Genomic DNA, 17,746 nt, shown 5'->3' on the forward strand with positions numbered 1-17,746 from the left:
TACAACAGGAGCTGTCACGTCAGCCAAATGTAATTATAAGACCGATGATAAAATGATTCTGTGGGCCACAATCAAAAATGATTTCAATATCAACTTCATACATTCAGTTAATATCTCATACTTAACAGCACAGGCACACTGAATAATGATGCTGACTCACAGCTCTGTGAATCTGGGTTCAGTTCCTAGTCTGGTCCCCATCTTAATGGAGTCTGCACATTCTTTCAGGTCCCACATGGGTTTCCATGAAGATTTGAGTTCTTTGCTAAATTCCAAAGGCATACAAATAATAATAATAATAATAATAATAATAATAATAATAATAATAAGAAGAAGAAGAAGAAGAAGAAGAAGAAGAAGAAGAAGAAGAAGAAGAAGAAGATCAGGCCTTGGACACCCAGCATTTACATTTATTTGCTTGGCAGACGTTTTTATACAAAGTAACTTACAAAAGCGGTATAAATAATCATCTAACATTAGGACTGGGCCTGTTTGTTCAGAAAGTGTGATAGGACAGATGACAAAAAGTTGATTACCACAAGTGAAAGTGACTATCTATCTATCTATCATATAGTGCCTTTCATATCTATCTATCTATCTATCTATCTATCTATCTATCTATCTATCTATCTATCTATCTATCTATCTATCTATCTATCTATCTATCTATCTATCTATCTATTATATAGTGCCTTTCACATCTATCTATCTATCTATCTATCTATCTTATAGTGCCTTTCATACTAAGATAGATAGATAGATAGATAGATACTTTATTAATCCCAAGGGGAAATTCATATCTATATATATAATTCACTAAGGCAAGACACCCATGGAAAGCATGCTGAAAGGGCCGTGGATTCACTAAGCTGCAGACAAGTAAGACACCTATGGCGCATGCAGGAAGGTGCCACGCCCACCAACTCCAAGGCCATTGGATACGATGACAACTCGCAGAGCCACGCCCTCCAACTCGGACGCGACAACACAGATAAAACGGCGTCATTTATATTCGTCTGTCGTAGAGGCCACGCGCACCTCCGAGCCACGTTGACTGTTCATAGAGGCATGTTTCCCGCGGAGGTGAATCGCCATATGCAGCGTGTAAAACGGTTTGCGAGGGGTCTCCCATGGGATCCCTAAAACAATCCTTTACAACTGAGGTTAAAACACAATGAAGTAAGCAGGCTTTAAAAACCGAGTTTTCGGTTACGACGCACAACCGCATGCACCATAGCAAACTGTTTTACACGCTACATACAGCAATTCGCATCCGCGACAAACATGCATCTTCTTAGATGCTCCTGCAGGAACACGGAAGACGTTTTCCTGCCAGAGCGAGGGTAGACGCAGGCCGCTGAAAAAGGAGTGTTGGTGGGCATAGTTTTACTGTCAAATAATGCAAAGAGTACGCAACACGTGTTTCGCCCTCATTTGGGCTCATCAGGCGTACACATTCTACGTCTCCGAATGGCAGAACTACGGTTCTAAGTCACCAGTGTATCCTTAAAGCCCCAACTGATAAGGTGATGATTGGTAATTAGTCTGATCCCACACTGCTGTACAAAAGACCTGGGTGCCAGCCCAATAAGACCTGAACATGCCAGCCTGCCAACTGCCTGTTTTGAAAGTGAAGAGCAGGCAACGTCCGCAGTTATTCCCGTTACTCTTATTATGATTTGGATTTGGTTAAATATGATAATACATATAAATTTCCAGTTGTAAAGATGTGTCAAGTTACTCACAGAAAGACGGATTGTGTGGTTGGTTCTGTAATTAATTATTAACTTTCATCTTGCTAATTGGAACAAGCAGTTAGATTTGTCAGAATGAAAAAAAGCTCTTCCCAAATTTATTTTTAAGCTTTTTTTTTTTAAAGATTTTTTTAACAAGCTCCTAAATTCTAACATCTGGTCTAAATTTTAAAATAGCATTAGGTTAACCTCATCTAAACCATTCAGACTTTTGTAAACAACAGTGAAATGTCCCAATTAGCTTCTGTACTGAAATGTTTTAATTCTTACTAGCCGATGCTTATGTTTCATGCCAGAGGAAGCGACCTAACCCCTCAGTATTAAATAATAAAATAAAGCAAGTCAGATTGTCTGATGGGATGTCTTGTTGGCAAGTGGGTGCCAGGAAAGGCTGGCATAGGCCAAGCCAAAGCAGAGAGAGGAAAAGTTGCAGTAGCAGTGGAGAATGGAGGGCACATAAAATAAAGCCAGACCAGGAATGGCTAGAAACGGCAGAATTCAATTTGTAGACATACTAAACGAAATTCTTTTATTGGCAAAATCGAGAAAAGGGAAATTATGGTCACTAAAGGTAAAAACAGTAAAAAAAAAGTATACTCAGGAAACCGTTAATCCGCATGAACTGATTTTAAGATCTCCATCTGAGGAGTGTATTACGAGTGCTGAACCTGATCGAGATTGACATGTTAAGGATGTCCAGACAGACATATGCACAGCCGTCATGACATAAACCCTCAAATTATATCGACAGATGTGTACACATTTCAGTAAGAGCACTTGGTCTTTTTCCAAGAGAGCGGCAGAGTTCATTTTCTAATTTAGAGTCCATTTTCTGTGTTTAAGTTCACGCCCTCTATAAGACATGGAATTGTTAATAAATCATTTAATTCTTAAACCACAGCCTTCAGAGGTTTACTTTATTCTTTGGTTTCATCCAAGATGCAAGTAACAAGAAAAACCAAAAGCTAATTTAATATTAGAGTGGACTTGTTTGTGTTTATCATAGATTATTTGTTTCCATAAAATATTTAGAGAATATCTTTAAATAAGAGAGAAAGATTAAAGGATTGAGAATTTATAGTAAGCTTTAACCCTAATCCTAATTCTAATTGGAAAAAAGAAAAATGTTTAGAAGTCTGACATGCCTGAATGTGAGCATCAAAAAACGTGTATCATTAATAGAATGGATTGGCTTCTGATTTACAACTTGATTGGAATTATTTATTTATTTACTAGGGGGGGCCAAGCCCCCCAGCGCCTTTAGCACCCAACCCCCAGTTACGACCAGAATATTAGTAAAATCTGTACAAAAGAAAAATTGTTATTTATTGGAGTCAAAATCACAAGGTTGTATAAATATGTAAAAGAAAAATGTATTACTATTTAATCAAATATCATGAAGTGAGAATAAGATATTTGCTCTCTTACCAATCTGAGTATTCCCGTTCAACTGAGGACAATGTGCTCGATGAGTGTTTATAAGAGAGTAAATAAACGATCCATTCGTTTTAACTGACATTCTTATCGATCAAAAAATACTTTTTTAAACAAATGACTCATTTAAATACCAAGAAAAATCCATTGGGTCATCGTAACCCAACCTTCAGCTAACTAAATCACCTAAATACAAACATTGGTGTTATGAATAGCTAATTTTTTTCAATAGTTTGTTCCTGTGAAAGAAAGTTTAAAAATAATGTAATTTATTGAATTCAATTATTAAAATAAATTATTGAAATAATAATGATTTATTGAAATGAAAAACAACAACGTTCTTGATATTAAAAACCATAACTTTCTTGATATTTTAGTTTATAATTTAAAATCAGAATAAGAATCTGAAAATCTAACAACATTGTAGCGGGGCTACATAGTAGTAATAGTGTTTGTGTTCGTACCACGTGCGTCTTGTTTCCATCGTCCCCTTACTGTTTGTGTGTGTCAGTGAATGCCGTTCCCGTAAAGGGGGACGGATGATGGAAGGAGATCGCAGCCCCAAACCTGGAAAACACCTGTTTTCAATTAATCAATTACATTCGCCACAGGACTATAAAAACAATCAAGAGAAGAGGAAGAAAGAGGAGAGAACCACCTACCACCTACCACCAACCACCTGTACCTGCTGTATTTCACATCGCGCTTTTCCATCCAGTTTGTTTTTCATTCCGCCGGACTCACTCCAACACCCTCATCATCGAGAGACCCCGGGGTCGGATCATTTTCCACCACCGCCGAGGATACACGGTGAGGCTGTTCCATTTTTGTTTCCGGGAATTACAAACACTCCATATATCGGTTAACCAGTCATCTGCATTCAGGACAATTGTTACTCGGACTCAAGTTCACGACCGTTCATTTCCGTATTTCATTCATTCTTTTTTGGTATTTGTGTTGTTTGTTATATGTTACAAGGGCAAGGGAGGGGCAGTTATATTCATCTAGAGATTTGTCACGGTGTTGCTTTGGTGGAGGGATATTTATAATTTATTTAACTTTTCTGTTTCATTTAATACATTTTATCAATTTAAGTTTACATATCTGTTTTTCTTTTGTGCTTTTTTACACCATCGATTGTGGGGGAAAGGTTTAATTTGTTAAAGGTACGGCTTGATTAAGATTTTAACCTCAGCAATTAATCCAGGCCACAGGTCTTGGAGGTGTAGCTGCCGGCCGGGTAAGGGGCGGCCGTTACAACATCACATTAACGTTCGATAAATTCTGAAAAGAATGATACAAAACATATATACGTAGGTTTTAAAATAAGCCTGATTTTAAATGTGACAAGAAACGTGACATAAAATCGTTGCACTTTAAGGCTTAGGATTTTATATATAGAGAGTAGATAAAGTAAATCCAGCAGAATTCTTTCAACTTAATGGTGCATCACGTACTCGAGGACACCAGTGGAAAGTATGGGGAAGTGCATTTATGACTGAAGCCAGGAAACATTTCCTCACAAAGAGAGTTGTGGGGACCAGAAAGGATAGAATTACAGTAATCAATACGAGATGTGACCAGAGCATAAACAAGAATAGAAGTGCTGGTAGCTGAAAGAGATGGACGTAGGTGGAAATATGCAGACAGAGTGACATTATTAATATGCCATTGAGCATTTTGAAGGCCTGGCTTAAGTCCCCATGCAATCTACACTGCTCGAGACTTCTTCTTCTTCTCTATTCAGCTGCTCCAGTTAGGGGTTACCACAGCGGATCAACTTCTTCCATATCTTCCTGTCCTCGTCATCTTTTTCTGTTACACCCGTCACCTGCATGTCCTCTCTCATCGCATCCATAAACCTTCTCTTAGGCCTTCCTCTTCTCCTCTTCCCTGGCAGCTCTATCCTTAGCGCCCTTCTCCCAATATACTCAGCATCTCTCCTCTGCACATGTCCAAACCAACACAATCTTGCCTCTCTGACTTTGTCTCTAAACTGTCTAAACTAAGCTGACCATCTAATGTCCTCATTTCTAATCCTGTCCATCCTCATCACACCCAATGCAAATCTTAACATCTTTAACTCTGCCATCTCCAGCTCTGTCTCCTGCTTGAGACTAAACAGGTATAATTCTCCGAGTCTGTCAGAAGGCATCAACTCCTTAAGTCCTTGGGTGTGCTTGGTTGCTCTTCTCTGCACAGCTTCGATTTCTTGTAGCGTGGCGACCACAACTGTACACAATACTTTAGTGTTCTGCTATTTTGTTTATTTGGATGGCCGATGCCTTACTGTGACAATCTTTGCAAGGCTGTGGCCAGTTGCTGTGCACGTTGCTGAATACGTGACATAATGTGACATCATGTTCGACCTGCAAAAGATGGTTTGGTGCTTCTGGCTTTGGTGGCAATTTGAATTTGATGTCTGTTCTTTGACTTTGAATCAATCTGCTTCTTGCACTACTCACACTCCTTGATCATTTCTTCATTTTACTCTGGGCGTTCAAAACAATTTACAGTTAATATGCCCGTTGCCTGTCAGATGACAGGAGATCACATGATGTATCATGTCAACAGGAGCGCCTATAAAATCTGGCAAGACAGCAGTATTAGGTTCCAAGCTTTGGGATTATATATTATATACATCTCTTGCTCCTAAAATGATTTTTTGATTAGTTTTCAGCGTTGACTTTTGCAAAAGTATTTTGGCTCACCATTATGGTTGTGTTTTGGCTGTGCTGCTGGTCTTTCTCTGTCAAGTCAAGTCAAGTCAGGGAGCATGCACTGGTCCAGTCCCACCCTCCGGAAATGACCCTCTATCTGCCACAGCCAGGTGTTACGTGGGTGACCCCTTGGCCTGGTCCAGCCACTTGAGTCCCCAATGATGAAGATCTTACGAGCCGGATCACCCTCGGGGAAACGCACCACATGGTCCTATTGCTGTCACTGACACTCCTTCACAATGCAGGTAATGTGCCTCAATCAGGACTCCATAAGCAACGGCTCATGCGACACAAAGTCAGACCAACGGTACCCAAGGATTTTCCGGAGAGACATGGTACCCAAGGAGTCCAGTCTTCGTCTCAGGTCACTGTCTTGCAACCATATAGGAAGACAGGAAGCAGCAGGACTCTAAAGACTTGGTCCTTCGTCCTTTTGCAGAGATATCGGGAGTGCCACACACCCCTTTCCAGCGACCTCATGACCCCCTATATTCTCCCAGCCCGTCTACTGACTTCATAGGATGAGTCACCAGAGACATGAATGTCACTGCCGAGGTAAGTAAACCTCTCAACGCGGTCGTCACTCAGACAGACACACTGCTGATGGCCGTGCCCAAGAGGTCATTAAAGGCCTGGCTCTTGATCTTTATCAGGACACTTGCAAGCCCCCTCACTCATTCTCTCGAGACCCCCAATCAGAGCCTCCATTGACTCCGCGAAGATTACAGCATCGTCAGCAAAGTCAAGATCTGTGAACCTTTCTTCACCAACAGATACCCCACAGCCGCTGGACCCCATGACTCTGCCCAACACCCAGTCCATAAAAGCATTGAACAGAGTAGGAGCAGAACCCCTGCCTGTTATTTGAATGTGTTTTTAGCCTGTTGGCATATTCTCCCCATGTCTTTGTGGGATTTTCCTCACGGTGCTCTGGTTTTTCTCCAAAAAAATCAAAAACGTGCAGGTTAGGTGAACTTTCATTTTTAAATTGGCCCTGTTTGGGTGTAGGTGAAGGCATAAATGTGACCTACAATGAGTCTGTTGACACTTGTAAAATGCCCAAAAATGACAGTAAGCAAAAACATCGGACCCAAAAAAGATCACTGAACTGAGAGAATGAACTATAAATGAGTTAGAGGTCAAAACCAAGAAGTCAATAGATCGAAACAAACAAAACTTAAAACTAAAGTCATAAATGAAATCCAGGGGCAGCGCTTAGCAAGGCCCGAGCAGAGAGAGGAGAAGTGGCACCAGCAGTGGGATTTTGTTTCTCTCACTACACCTTATGGACACATTTTGTCTTCTCAGGTGTTTTATTCTCCATTTATCTTAAAACAACTTGATTCCAAAGAGAATCCTGGGAAGTGCAGGTATTCCAGTTCAAGGTAATATTGGATGCAAGGACGAAACCCACAAAAACTTCTTGAAGACGTCGACGAGGCTCAGATTTCAACCTAGGAGGCGGCAGCACTAACGAGTGTGGATTTTAATGATAGGGCTTGTCTTTCTAAAGCAGTGTGTGTTACTTATATTCGAAACAAAAGGGAGAAGTAGACCAGTGATATTCTGCGTGGACTTAACAACCCTCTGCAGTGCCCTGTGGCCCTGGGATGAGTAGCGGCCATTATAGGATGTAATGCAGCCAGTGAAGATGGACGCCACTCGGCAACTGGTGAGAATAAGTGGAGACGACTGTGCTTTCCTCAAAGTTCTGATGAATTAAAGGTGTGATTTTTTTAAATCAAACTAGGGGGCTTCACCTTCTGCTCACTTTGCCCATCAAGCCCCCCGCCTGCGCTATGCGCCAGCAACTTCGCATTTCTGCCACTCACGTATGTGAATTTCACTTTCACCAAACAACAAAACTTTTAAATCTCGCAGATACGCCTCTTCGTTGGGTAGAAACACTACTGTTCCTTGATGGCAACACGAATTTGATGATCTACAAGTCTCTGATTTAAAGTTTAAAGCCGAACAATATCTATATACTTCTGTCATGTCACCTATGTCCATATATTCGATCTCTTTACGCTTTTACCTTTTCGTCAATATTGCATGAAATTTTGATTCCGTGTTTGGAATTACATCGTGACAACGCAACGTATAACTGCCCGTGAGTGAATATCATTTCCTCTATATGAATTGTGTCTGACAATAGCATTCACACAAATGAGAGATGATTGAACTGTGTGCGTGGTTGTAAATGTTTAAGATGTGGGCGGGACATTTCCAAATCTCTTTGCATAAAGCCTTGTTTCGCGGGGCTGGAAATTTTCTCTCACGGGATTTCACTTTCATCAAACAATAAATCTTTTAATTCTTGTGGATACGCCTCTTCATTGGGAGGAAACACTACTTTTGTTGGCAAGACGAATTAGACAATCTACAAGTCTCCGACTTAAAGTTTAAAGCCAAACAATATCTATATACTTCTGTCATACCACCTATGTCCATATATTCGATTTCTTTTCACTTTTACCTTTTCGTCAATATCGCATTGAATTTTGATTCCACGTTTGGAATTACATCGTGACAATGCAATGTATAAATAACCGTGAGTGAATATCGCTTCTTTTTCTCTACATGAACTGTGTCTGACAATAGCATTCACACAAATGAGAGATGATTGAACGTGAAATGTAAATGTTTTAGGACTTTTCCAAATCTCTTTCCATAAGCTCTTCTCTCACAGTGCTTGAAGTTTTCTCTCGCGGGATTTCACTTTCATCAAACAATAAATCTTTTAATTCTTGTGGATACGCCTCTTCATTGGGAGGAAACACTACTTTTCCCTGTTGACAAGACGAATTAGACAATCTACAAGTCTCCGACTTAAAGTTTAAAGCCAAACGATATCTATATACTTCTGTCATACCACCTATGTCCATATATTCGATCTCTTTTCACTTTTACCTTTTCGTCAATATCGCATTGAATTTTGATTCCACGTTTGGAATTACATCGTGACAATGCAACGTATAAATGCCCGTGAGTGAATATCGTTTCTTTTTCTCTACATGAACTGTGTCTGACAATAGCATTCACACAAATGAGAGATGATTGAACCGTGTGCTTGAAATGTAAATGTTTTAGGACTTTTCCAAATCTCTTTCCATAAGCTCTTCTCTCACGGTGCTTGAAGTTTTCTCTCGCGGGATTTCACTTTCACAAAACAAGAAATCTTTTAATTCTCATGGATACGTCTCTTCATTAGGAAGAAACACTACTTTTCCCTGATGGCAACACAAATTAGACGACCTACATGTCTCTGAATTAAAGTTTAAATGTAAACGATATATTCAATCTCTTTTTGCTGAGTAATAATTTCCATTCGTTTGCGCTAATGCTATTTTTACTATACTAACTTTTGAATTTTCGTACTTTCATTATCTCTAACCTGCTCTGCATGTGTATTGCACCAACGTTTTTTAATTCTTTACGATGTTCTACTTTGTCATCTACTCTTTGTCTATTATTTCTGGCCCCGCGCGTGGTTAAATCTCTTGGCACAAAGTCTCGTCTTGCGGGACGTGAAAGTGTCTCTCTGAGAAAGATCACATCTCATCTCTCTTCCCAAGATTTTTTTATTAAAACAGAGAGACATTGATATACAGGGCAGAGAGCAGATACGCTACAATGGCCAGAAAAATGAAAGGTGAATTCTTTTTTTAATATTTTTTATGTCAACCAGAAGACTGTTAAAAGTATTGAGGGTCTGTAGTCTTGACATATTAAATAATGCCAATGTCAAAAATGTCAAAAAATGTCAAAGGGGACAGGGCGGTCTCATGGTCTGGAATCCCTACAGATTTTATTTTTTCTCCAGCCGTCTGGAGTTTTTGTTTTTTCTGTCCCCCCTGGCCATTGAACCTTACTCTTATTCGATGTTAATGTTGATTTATTTTGTTTTATAATTATGTCTTTCATTTTTCTATTCTTTAATATGTAAAGCACTTTGAGCTACTGTTTGTATGAAAATGTGCTATAGAAATAAATGTTGTTGTTGTTGTTGTTGTTATTTATATAGCACATTTAAAACAACATAGGAATGCTGTGGCCAAAGTGCTTTACAATAATAGAATAAAAGGAAAACAAACAAATAACATAAACAGAAATAAAGTATAAGAACATAAATAAATAGAAGTAATGTTACATAATCACAATGAGGGAACCATCAGTATTACTGAAGGTCATGGAATGCAAGTGAATAGAAATGAGTCTTAAATCTCGTTTTGAATTGTCGACGACTCCTTTGTGTGACGAGGTAAAGAGTTTCACAGATGAGGTGTCACAGCTGTCCCCCTTAGTTTGACACTCGGTACGAAGGACAACAAGAGACAACTGACCAGAAGATCTAAGCACTCTGGATGGCTGGTGTAAAGCACACAATTCAGATAAATAGGCAGGAGCCGAGCCCATGTAAAGATTTAAAAACTAGCAACAAGATTTTAAAATCAATTCAAAAACTGACAGGCAGCCAGTGTAAAGAAGCTAATATTAGAGAAACAGAGTCAGACTTTCTTGCCCCAGCCACAAAGCGAGTGGCAGCATTATAGGCCGACTTTAACCTGCGTATCAGAGATTTGTTAACCCCAGAATACAGCGAGTGTAGTAGTTTACTTGTTAGATTACATGTCATAGCTATCAGGAAAGGCTAGACATGCTCATAAAGGGAAAAAGACCCAAAGAAGCAGGACAGGCCCACAGAAAGTTATCCGATCATCAGTTAGAATCCAACAGGGGTGAGCTACCACCCTGTCTCATGTTCATTAGCAGTGAGGCAAAAACACACAGGCTTTCACAATTCAGAAATGGAGTGTGTCACTTTAAAAATGATAATTTGTTATACTGTCACCTGCTATGAAATATTAATAAGTCAATTGTTTCCTTTTCGATTTTGCTCGTGCTGATTTAGGAGGAATCACTGAGGAGGAGGGCAGAGGGTTGACGTCGTTCCACACTTTTGCTGGCTTAAGGTAAAGCTGCAGCCTTTGTGTGTGGGTGGAAAAAACCTCACGCAGCACTGAAGGAACACAGAGGGGCAGAGGAGGGAGCAGCTATCTAAATTCAGACTTGGTACAAAATAAAAATGATGCAAAACAAGGAGGGACAATAAAAAAGAAAAAAAAAAAAGAAAATGAACCGTTGTGTGCTGAAAGCTAAAATGTAAAATCTGACCAGTAATGGAATTAATTTGGCCACCAGAGAAAGACACACCAACTATGAATATATAGGTGTAGTTTTGTTTTGTGACCATCAAGACGTCGTGACTGTGATGGACTGGTGTCCCATCTGTGAATGGTTCCTGCCTGCTTCAATGTACCCTGCAACCCTTAGGTTGGATTATGTGGGCAAAAACAAATTAATGACATTGAGCACTGTTAAGGCATCACAAACATTACTGAAAGCAATCCAGTTCTTCCTATTGCCAATAATATTAATTAACAACATTCGTAATTCATATTACCATTAACATTTAACTTTTTAATGTTAATCAAACTCTGGATGGCAGGGGGCATTGCAGCGTCAGAAACTCAATATCCTAAATTCAGATTTATCACCCATTCACTGTTCGTGTGGTGTTTGCATATTCTCTCCATGTGTTTGTGGGATTTTCCTCACGGTGGTTTTTCTCCCAAAAAAACATTGCAGGTTAGGTGAACTTTCGATTCTAAATTGGCCCTATTTGGGTGTAAGTGTGTGCATAAGGTCCTCCTTGCGTGGAGTTTGCATGTTCTCTCCGTGTCTGCGTGGGTTTCCTCCCACAGGCCAAAGACATGCAGGTGAGGTGCATTGGCGATTCTAAATTGTCCCTAGTGTGTGCTTGGTGTGTGGGTGTGTGTGCCCTGCGGTGGGCTGGCGCCCTGCCCGGGTTTCTTTCCTGCCTTGCGCCCTGTGTTGGCTGGGATTGGCTCCAACAGACCCCCATGACCCTGTAGTTAGGATATAGTGGGTTGGATAATGGATGGATGGATGGATGTGTGCATACAGTAAGTGTGATCTACAATGTGCCTGTTGATAAGGACACTTGTAAAATGCCCAAAAAATGACTGTGAGCAAAAACACAGAACCCAGAAAAGATCACTGAACTGAGAGTCGATAAATCAGAACAAACAAAACTTAAAACTAAGGTCATAAATGAAATCTACATGTTAAAAAAGACAAACAACTAGACAATAACACACATATAAATCTCTGTTACGCTTGGCCACCTCTCCAGGACTGACTCCTGCCTTGTGCACAATGCTGGCTTGGCATACCGTATATACTCATGTATAAGTCGGGTCTTAAAACCCGATAAATCGTTCATAAAATCAGATCCCGACTAATATGCTCGTTCAAAAGTACGACACCTAATTTTTTTTTTTATTTATTTACTTGCCTCCTCCAATCTCGCATCAGTTTCTCAGACGCATCGAATTTTGTTGCAGCAGCGCAGTTACTAATTTATTTCGCTACTTCAACTTTATTTAATTTTAAGCCAGCTTTATATTTTCTTCTGATCGAACACTCCATCATAGATAAAGGATGCTCTTATGATAAAGGTGTATGAGGGTGTGAGATACAAAAAACAGAGCAAACGTGGCCTCAGAGCATTTCGCGTATCACCGTGTGGTCACATAGAAGAGAGAGAGGGAGGGAGAGAGAGAGAGGAGAGAGGGAGAGGGAGAGAGGGAGAGAGAGAGAGAGAGGAGAGAGGGAGAGAGGAGAGAGAGAGAGAGAAAGAGAGAGAGAGGGGAGAGAGAGAGAGAGGAGAGAGAGAGAGGGAGAGAGAGAGAGAGAGAGAGAGGGAGAGAGAGAGAGAGGGAGAGAGAGAGAGAGAGAGAGAGGTTAGGAGCACCTGCTGATACAGCGCATTGCCACGCCCACATAGAAACAAGAAGGCCGTGTGCTCTGTGGTTCCTCTCTCAGATGGGCATTGGCATATCGTAATCTCTTGGACCAATAGCGTGAGTTTTTCACATTTGACTTATTCCACGACTTTATAAAATACAAGAAATTTTATGGTAAAATCAAGTCCTGACTTATCCGCGAGTATAGTTTGACAATGTTATTTTATTGAAATTCTTACCTAAAGATTATTATTTTGTCTTTGTATAACAATTGCACTTTACATATTTAAATATTACCCACGCAACTAATGCTAATTATTTTTCTCACTATTTTTATTATTTTTTATGTTAGTTGAACAGCCTACCACACATGCAATATTGTCATTTTTTAAGTATTACTTTTAATGTTGTTAATAATGTTGATATTTTCTCATCTCCAAATAAATAAAATCCAATGTCTGTCTGTCTGTCAGTCCGCTTTTCACGAGAGAACTACTTAACGGATTTAGATCGGGTTTTTTTCTCTAATTTGCTTAAACATTCTGGTTGATTTTGTGACTTCTCTTATTGTGCCAAGTATCATAGTTTGCTTGTGGTACCAATTTATTTGTGCGACAGAAACATGCAGTGGACTGTGGGGAAGGGGGCGGGGCCCTCCTCACTCACACGCCAGCCTCAGGACGTACCTTACATTCGCTTAGCTAGCAAACGAGAAAATAACTTAACAGATTTAGATGTGTTTTTTTTAGAATTTGCTTGAACATTCCGGTTGATTTTGCGACTTCTCTCATCGCGCTAAGAATCATAATTCGCTTGCAGGAGTGATATATATCCACGCTAATCCAAGACAGACGCTACGGGCTGTGGGGTGGGGGAAGCCTGACGTCAGGAGTGGGGAGCCAGTCTACCGCTGTGTTTTGGAGCAGTCCTTACCTCCTCTTAGCTAGCGACACCTTTTAGTTTATTGATATTTAAAGTGTGGAGCCGCAGGGATGGCTTTTAAATGATAAATTTAAACTAACTTACCAGCCGATAGTCACTCTGTTCTTTCTCCTGTTAGCACACTAGTCTAATATTCCATTTTCACAGTGTGGAAATTGTACACTGGTCAGCCATTTAAGTGAGTGGAGGTCTGTGCATTAGCAAAGGTTGACTCCCACCTAGTACCTTAATGCCCAGCTTCATCATCTGAACTCAGAGATGGGACATTTTCTTGCTTTCTGCAAATCCTTGGATTACCAACCTTTTGCCTGCTGGAAACTTTTCTCATGATTATGAAATATGTAGTTTTTTTTTGGCAAAGCTGAAGAGGTAAAGTTCTGGTCCATTAAAGTCAGTCATCTGCACTGAAAAGTGAGAGAAGCCACTCAGGCTAGGAGAGCATTGCCCTTTACGTCCACACTGGTCTGAAGTTCAAACCTGCTAAAACTTTGACATGCTGGCATAAATCACTCTGGCACCATTACAGCAAAGTAATCCATTAAATAAAATGTGTCTTACTTGGAGTGGGCAGATTCCCTCTTGCACACCAACCAAGAGCTTTTCTTTTCTTTTGAGCGTATCTTCTGAAAAATGGAAAAAAGAACACATATGTTTGAGTTCTCCGTATTGCTTAAAAACTAATACTGAGAATCATCCTTCAGTAATACCAACTTCATTGTGTCCATTACTAATGGATAATTAGTCTCATTGCCTGCACAATATTTTTGAAAGAGTGGGGCTGAGGAGTATATTAGATTATAAATAAATTATGAAACCAACATGGAGCACAAAGAGGAGCACAAAGAGGAGCAACATTTAGCAGACACACACAGTTTTATTTAACTGATCCATGAAAAGACTGCCTTTGGGATAGATAGATAGATAGATAGATAGATAGATAGATAGATAGATAGATAGATAGATAGATAGATAGATAGATGTGAAAGGCACTATATAATAGATAGATAGATATGAAAGGCACTATATAATAGATAGATAGATAGATGTGAAAGGCACTATATAATAGATAGATAGATATAGAAGGTACTATAGATAGATAGATAGATATCCACAAACACAGATACTGACGTGTGTGATGCACCGTTTTTATAATGAATATTTTAATTATGGTATTTTCATGTACTCTGCAGCAAACATAACTGGCTCATTACAGCATTTCCATATACAGTAAATGTCACTTTAGCGATGCAACAGGAAATCACTCAATGGAAGATTTTTACAATACAATACAATTTCTTGTACTGTGTAATAATTTTGAATCAAGTATATTAACTGATGTAATATTCATTACGTTGTTACCCGTTGATACCACTCCAGGATGACAAGGGGTGCTGTTGCTAAAGGTATTTTCTCTTCTACATGCAGCCCTGAGAAGAAACTCAGCATGGCCACAGAGGCCCTTTAATAATGCCCAGAGTTGGCCCCAACCCTTCCAGTCAGAATTCCATAAAATCAGACGGTAAAAGAAGGTGGCAGCAGATTCACAACCAGGAGTTGGTCCTGAATGAGCTCCCATGTAAGATCCAAGAAAGGCAAAGAAAGAGAGAACTCTGTGTGGACTGATTCTGGTCAGCCATCTTTTCAGTTGGAATGCAGTACATCCCTTTGCTTTCTTTTGTTTACTTAATAAATGGGGATACTGGGCTGGTACCCAAACAATTTCTTCTGCCTTGCTCTGGTCTGTCAAGTGGTCACCACGTACACAATTAAACACTTAGTGGAATGAACAGGAATGAGGACAACTTAAATAATATTGGATTTGAAACTAAACACAATTGGTCAAATGAAGTCCAGGGGTAAGTTAAAGTTTCTGTCCATGTTGACCTTTTACAGGTGTATTGTGAGTGTTTGTGTGTCTTCATTTCTTTCTTTTCATCATCCAGCATGTGCTCTTGTAAGGCAAAGAAGCTGTGAGCTCTCCACAGTGTGTGTGCTTCCATGTAACTTTCTATGTGTGTGTACATCCCTAGTTAAGGAGACTAGATAGCTCAAAAAATACTCATGCAAAAATTTTGCAAATCAATAGGATTGGCCCTATGACTAAATGGAGCAGACTACAAAAATCCCGGTTAAATTGAACAGTTTCTATTGCAGTTATCGTTGGACATAGGCAAGCCATTTGTGAAGGATATGGATATAAGTATTGGACCAGAAACTACAAACCCAGAACCTGTGACAATACAAAAAAGATGCAACTTGTTTGAAAAAGAGCGGTCAATTATTTCAGAAGTTATTGTTGCACATGTTTTTTCACACACACACACACACACAATGCTAAAATCAACTTTTCTCAATGTGTTGAACATCCAGAATCTGAACGTAGCTCAACTGCGATTCTTTGGCCCCATTTAAAAAGCATCCATGTGAAATTAGTTGTGGTACATGGCCAGCAGTTCATCCCCAGGCCACCAGATGGAGCCCTCCTTGCAGCATAGAGGTGCCCTGAATGCCAGCAGGGACTTATGGACAATGAACCTTTAATGCACAGCCCTGCTGGATACCATGGGGGACACCAGGAGTCACTGCAGGGAGCCCCACAGACTATTTGCCTTACGCCTGGGTGAAGAGAAAAGCCAAGCAAAATGACCCCTTTTATTGGGTAACTAAAAAGATTACAATATGCAAGCTTTCGAGGCAACTCAGGCCCCTCAGCCTGGGTGAAGAAAAAGAAGGATTTTTATCTGACCCGGAAGTGTTCCAGGTCGCATGGACAAAGAGGGTGAAACACTTCCGGGTCAAGGAGTATAAAGGACTGTGGAAGATCCCAGACAGACGTGCTGAGTTGGGAGGCAGGGTGGCTAAGCGTCTGGGAGTTTGGAGGATTGGTTATTGTTTATTTGTTTATTGAGAATTGTGGAGAGAAGAGTGCTTTGTGCACATTATTATTATAATAAATAATAATTGGACTTTTGATCTGGTGTCTGACGAGTGGTCTGAGGGTACAAGGGTGCGAGAAAGCCCTACTCTGTCACATAGTATAAAGCATGATGCACCACTACAGAAAACCGAAAATAGCAACAGCTATGAACAACAAGAAGTTGAAGCTGACATTTAGGAATTTATTAAAACACAGAACTATAGCAGGAAGAAGGTCACTCAGGAGTTTGGTGGCACAGGCCCTACATGCAGCAGGTGATTGGGCCTCACCACATACACTCTGGTGTATAAGCACCTATGAATTTTATGCAGTAAGGTGAGGAGAATCAATTCATTGCTAACAATTCTGTCAATTGTGTAACTGTTATAATAGTATGATATGTTTGTTATTCCTTTCATATAATTAAGGAAGCCAAACATAGCAAAAAAAGTGAAATCTTCCATAATACTAGTGGCCATGTGTAGAATACATGCCAAGAGAAATTCTTTTGAGCACCAGAGTGTGTTTCTCTGACATCTGATGTCACAGGCGTTCCATGGACTAGATGACTTGTCATTGACATCAGCACTTGGGATTGTCTCTTGTGAAGAACAAAGCAGGCGTGCCCGTGACGTCTCACACTTGAGTGAAGCACTCGGGCCTGCTGCTAGCGATGAAAATCTGAAACTGTAAGTGCTTTGGTATTAACACACACTTCGAAGCACCAATACCGTGACGCCAAAATGGATAAACCATATAAAAGCCCAACTGCTCCAAAGAGAACACACAGAAATATGGGGTTCAGGCCATCTGTCTAATTTGAGAATCTCAGAATTGCTCTCAGCTTCTGCCCATCTCCTGTCCCATCTGAAGATATCTCAGTTGATTCCATTTATGTGATTACACTTATGCAGGCCACTAGAATGTCCACATGACCGTATTCGCCATCATGTTGGACATCTGCTAGGGTCTCAAAAGCCTGTAGTTGCATTTAAAGGACCATCCCAGTAAATTATTTTGGTGGCAGAAGGACTCTAGTTCTTTATATCACACCAAACACCAAACAGCAACATGGGCTAGAGACCCAAGGTTATCCCCTCAGTGTGGTAGAAAGATAACTAAAGACAGCAGTTTAATTCAGTGCTA

The 17,746-nt window shown here is 40.1% G+C and overlaps 1 protein-coding gene across 1 annotated transcript in view; it reads right to left on the reverse strand.

The window, feature by feature from the left end:
- LOC120533043 (zinc finger and BTB domain-containing protein 7C) overlaps positions 1–17,746 on the reverse strand; it is a 158,372-nt gene that overhangs the window by 86,841 nt on the left and 53,785 nt on the right. Inside the window, exon 2 of the mRNA XM_039759670.1 lies at positions 14,242–14,306. The gene's annotated coding sequence lies outside the window, so the exon portion shown is untranslated. The remainder of the gene's footprint in view (positions 1–14,241; positions 14,307–17,746) is intronic.

Source organism: Polypterus senegalus, chromosome 7 (genome assembly GCF_016835505.1).
Source record: "Polypterus senegalus isolate Bchr_013 chromosome 7, ASM1683550v1, whole genome shotgun sequence".
In the NCBI taxonomy this organism is placed as follows: domain Eukaryota; kingdom Metazoa; phylum Chordata; class Cladistia; order Polypteriformes; family Polypteridae; genus Polypterus; species Polypterus senegalus.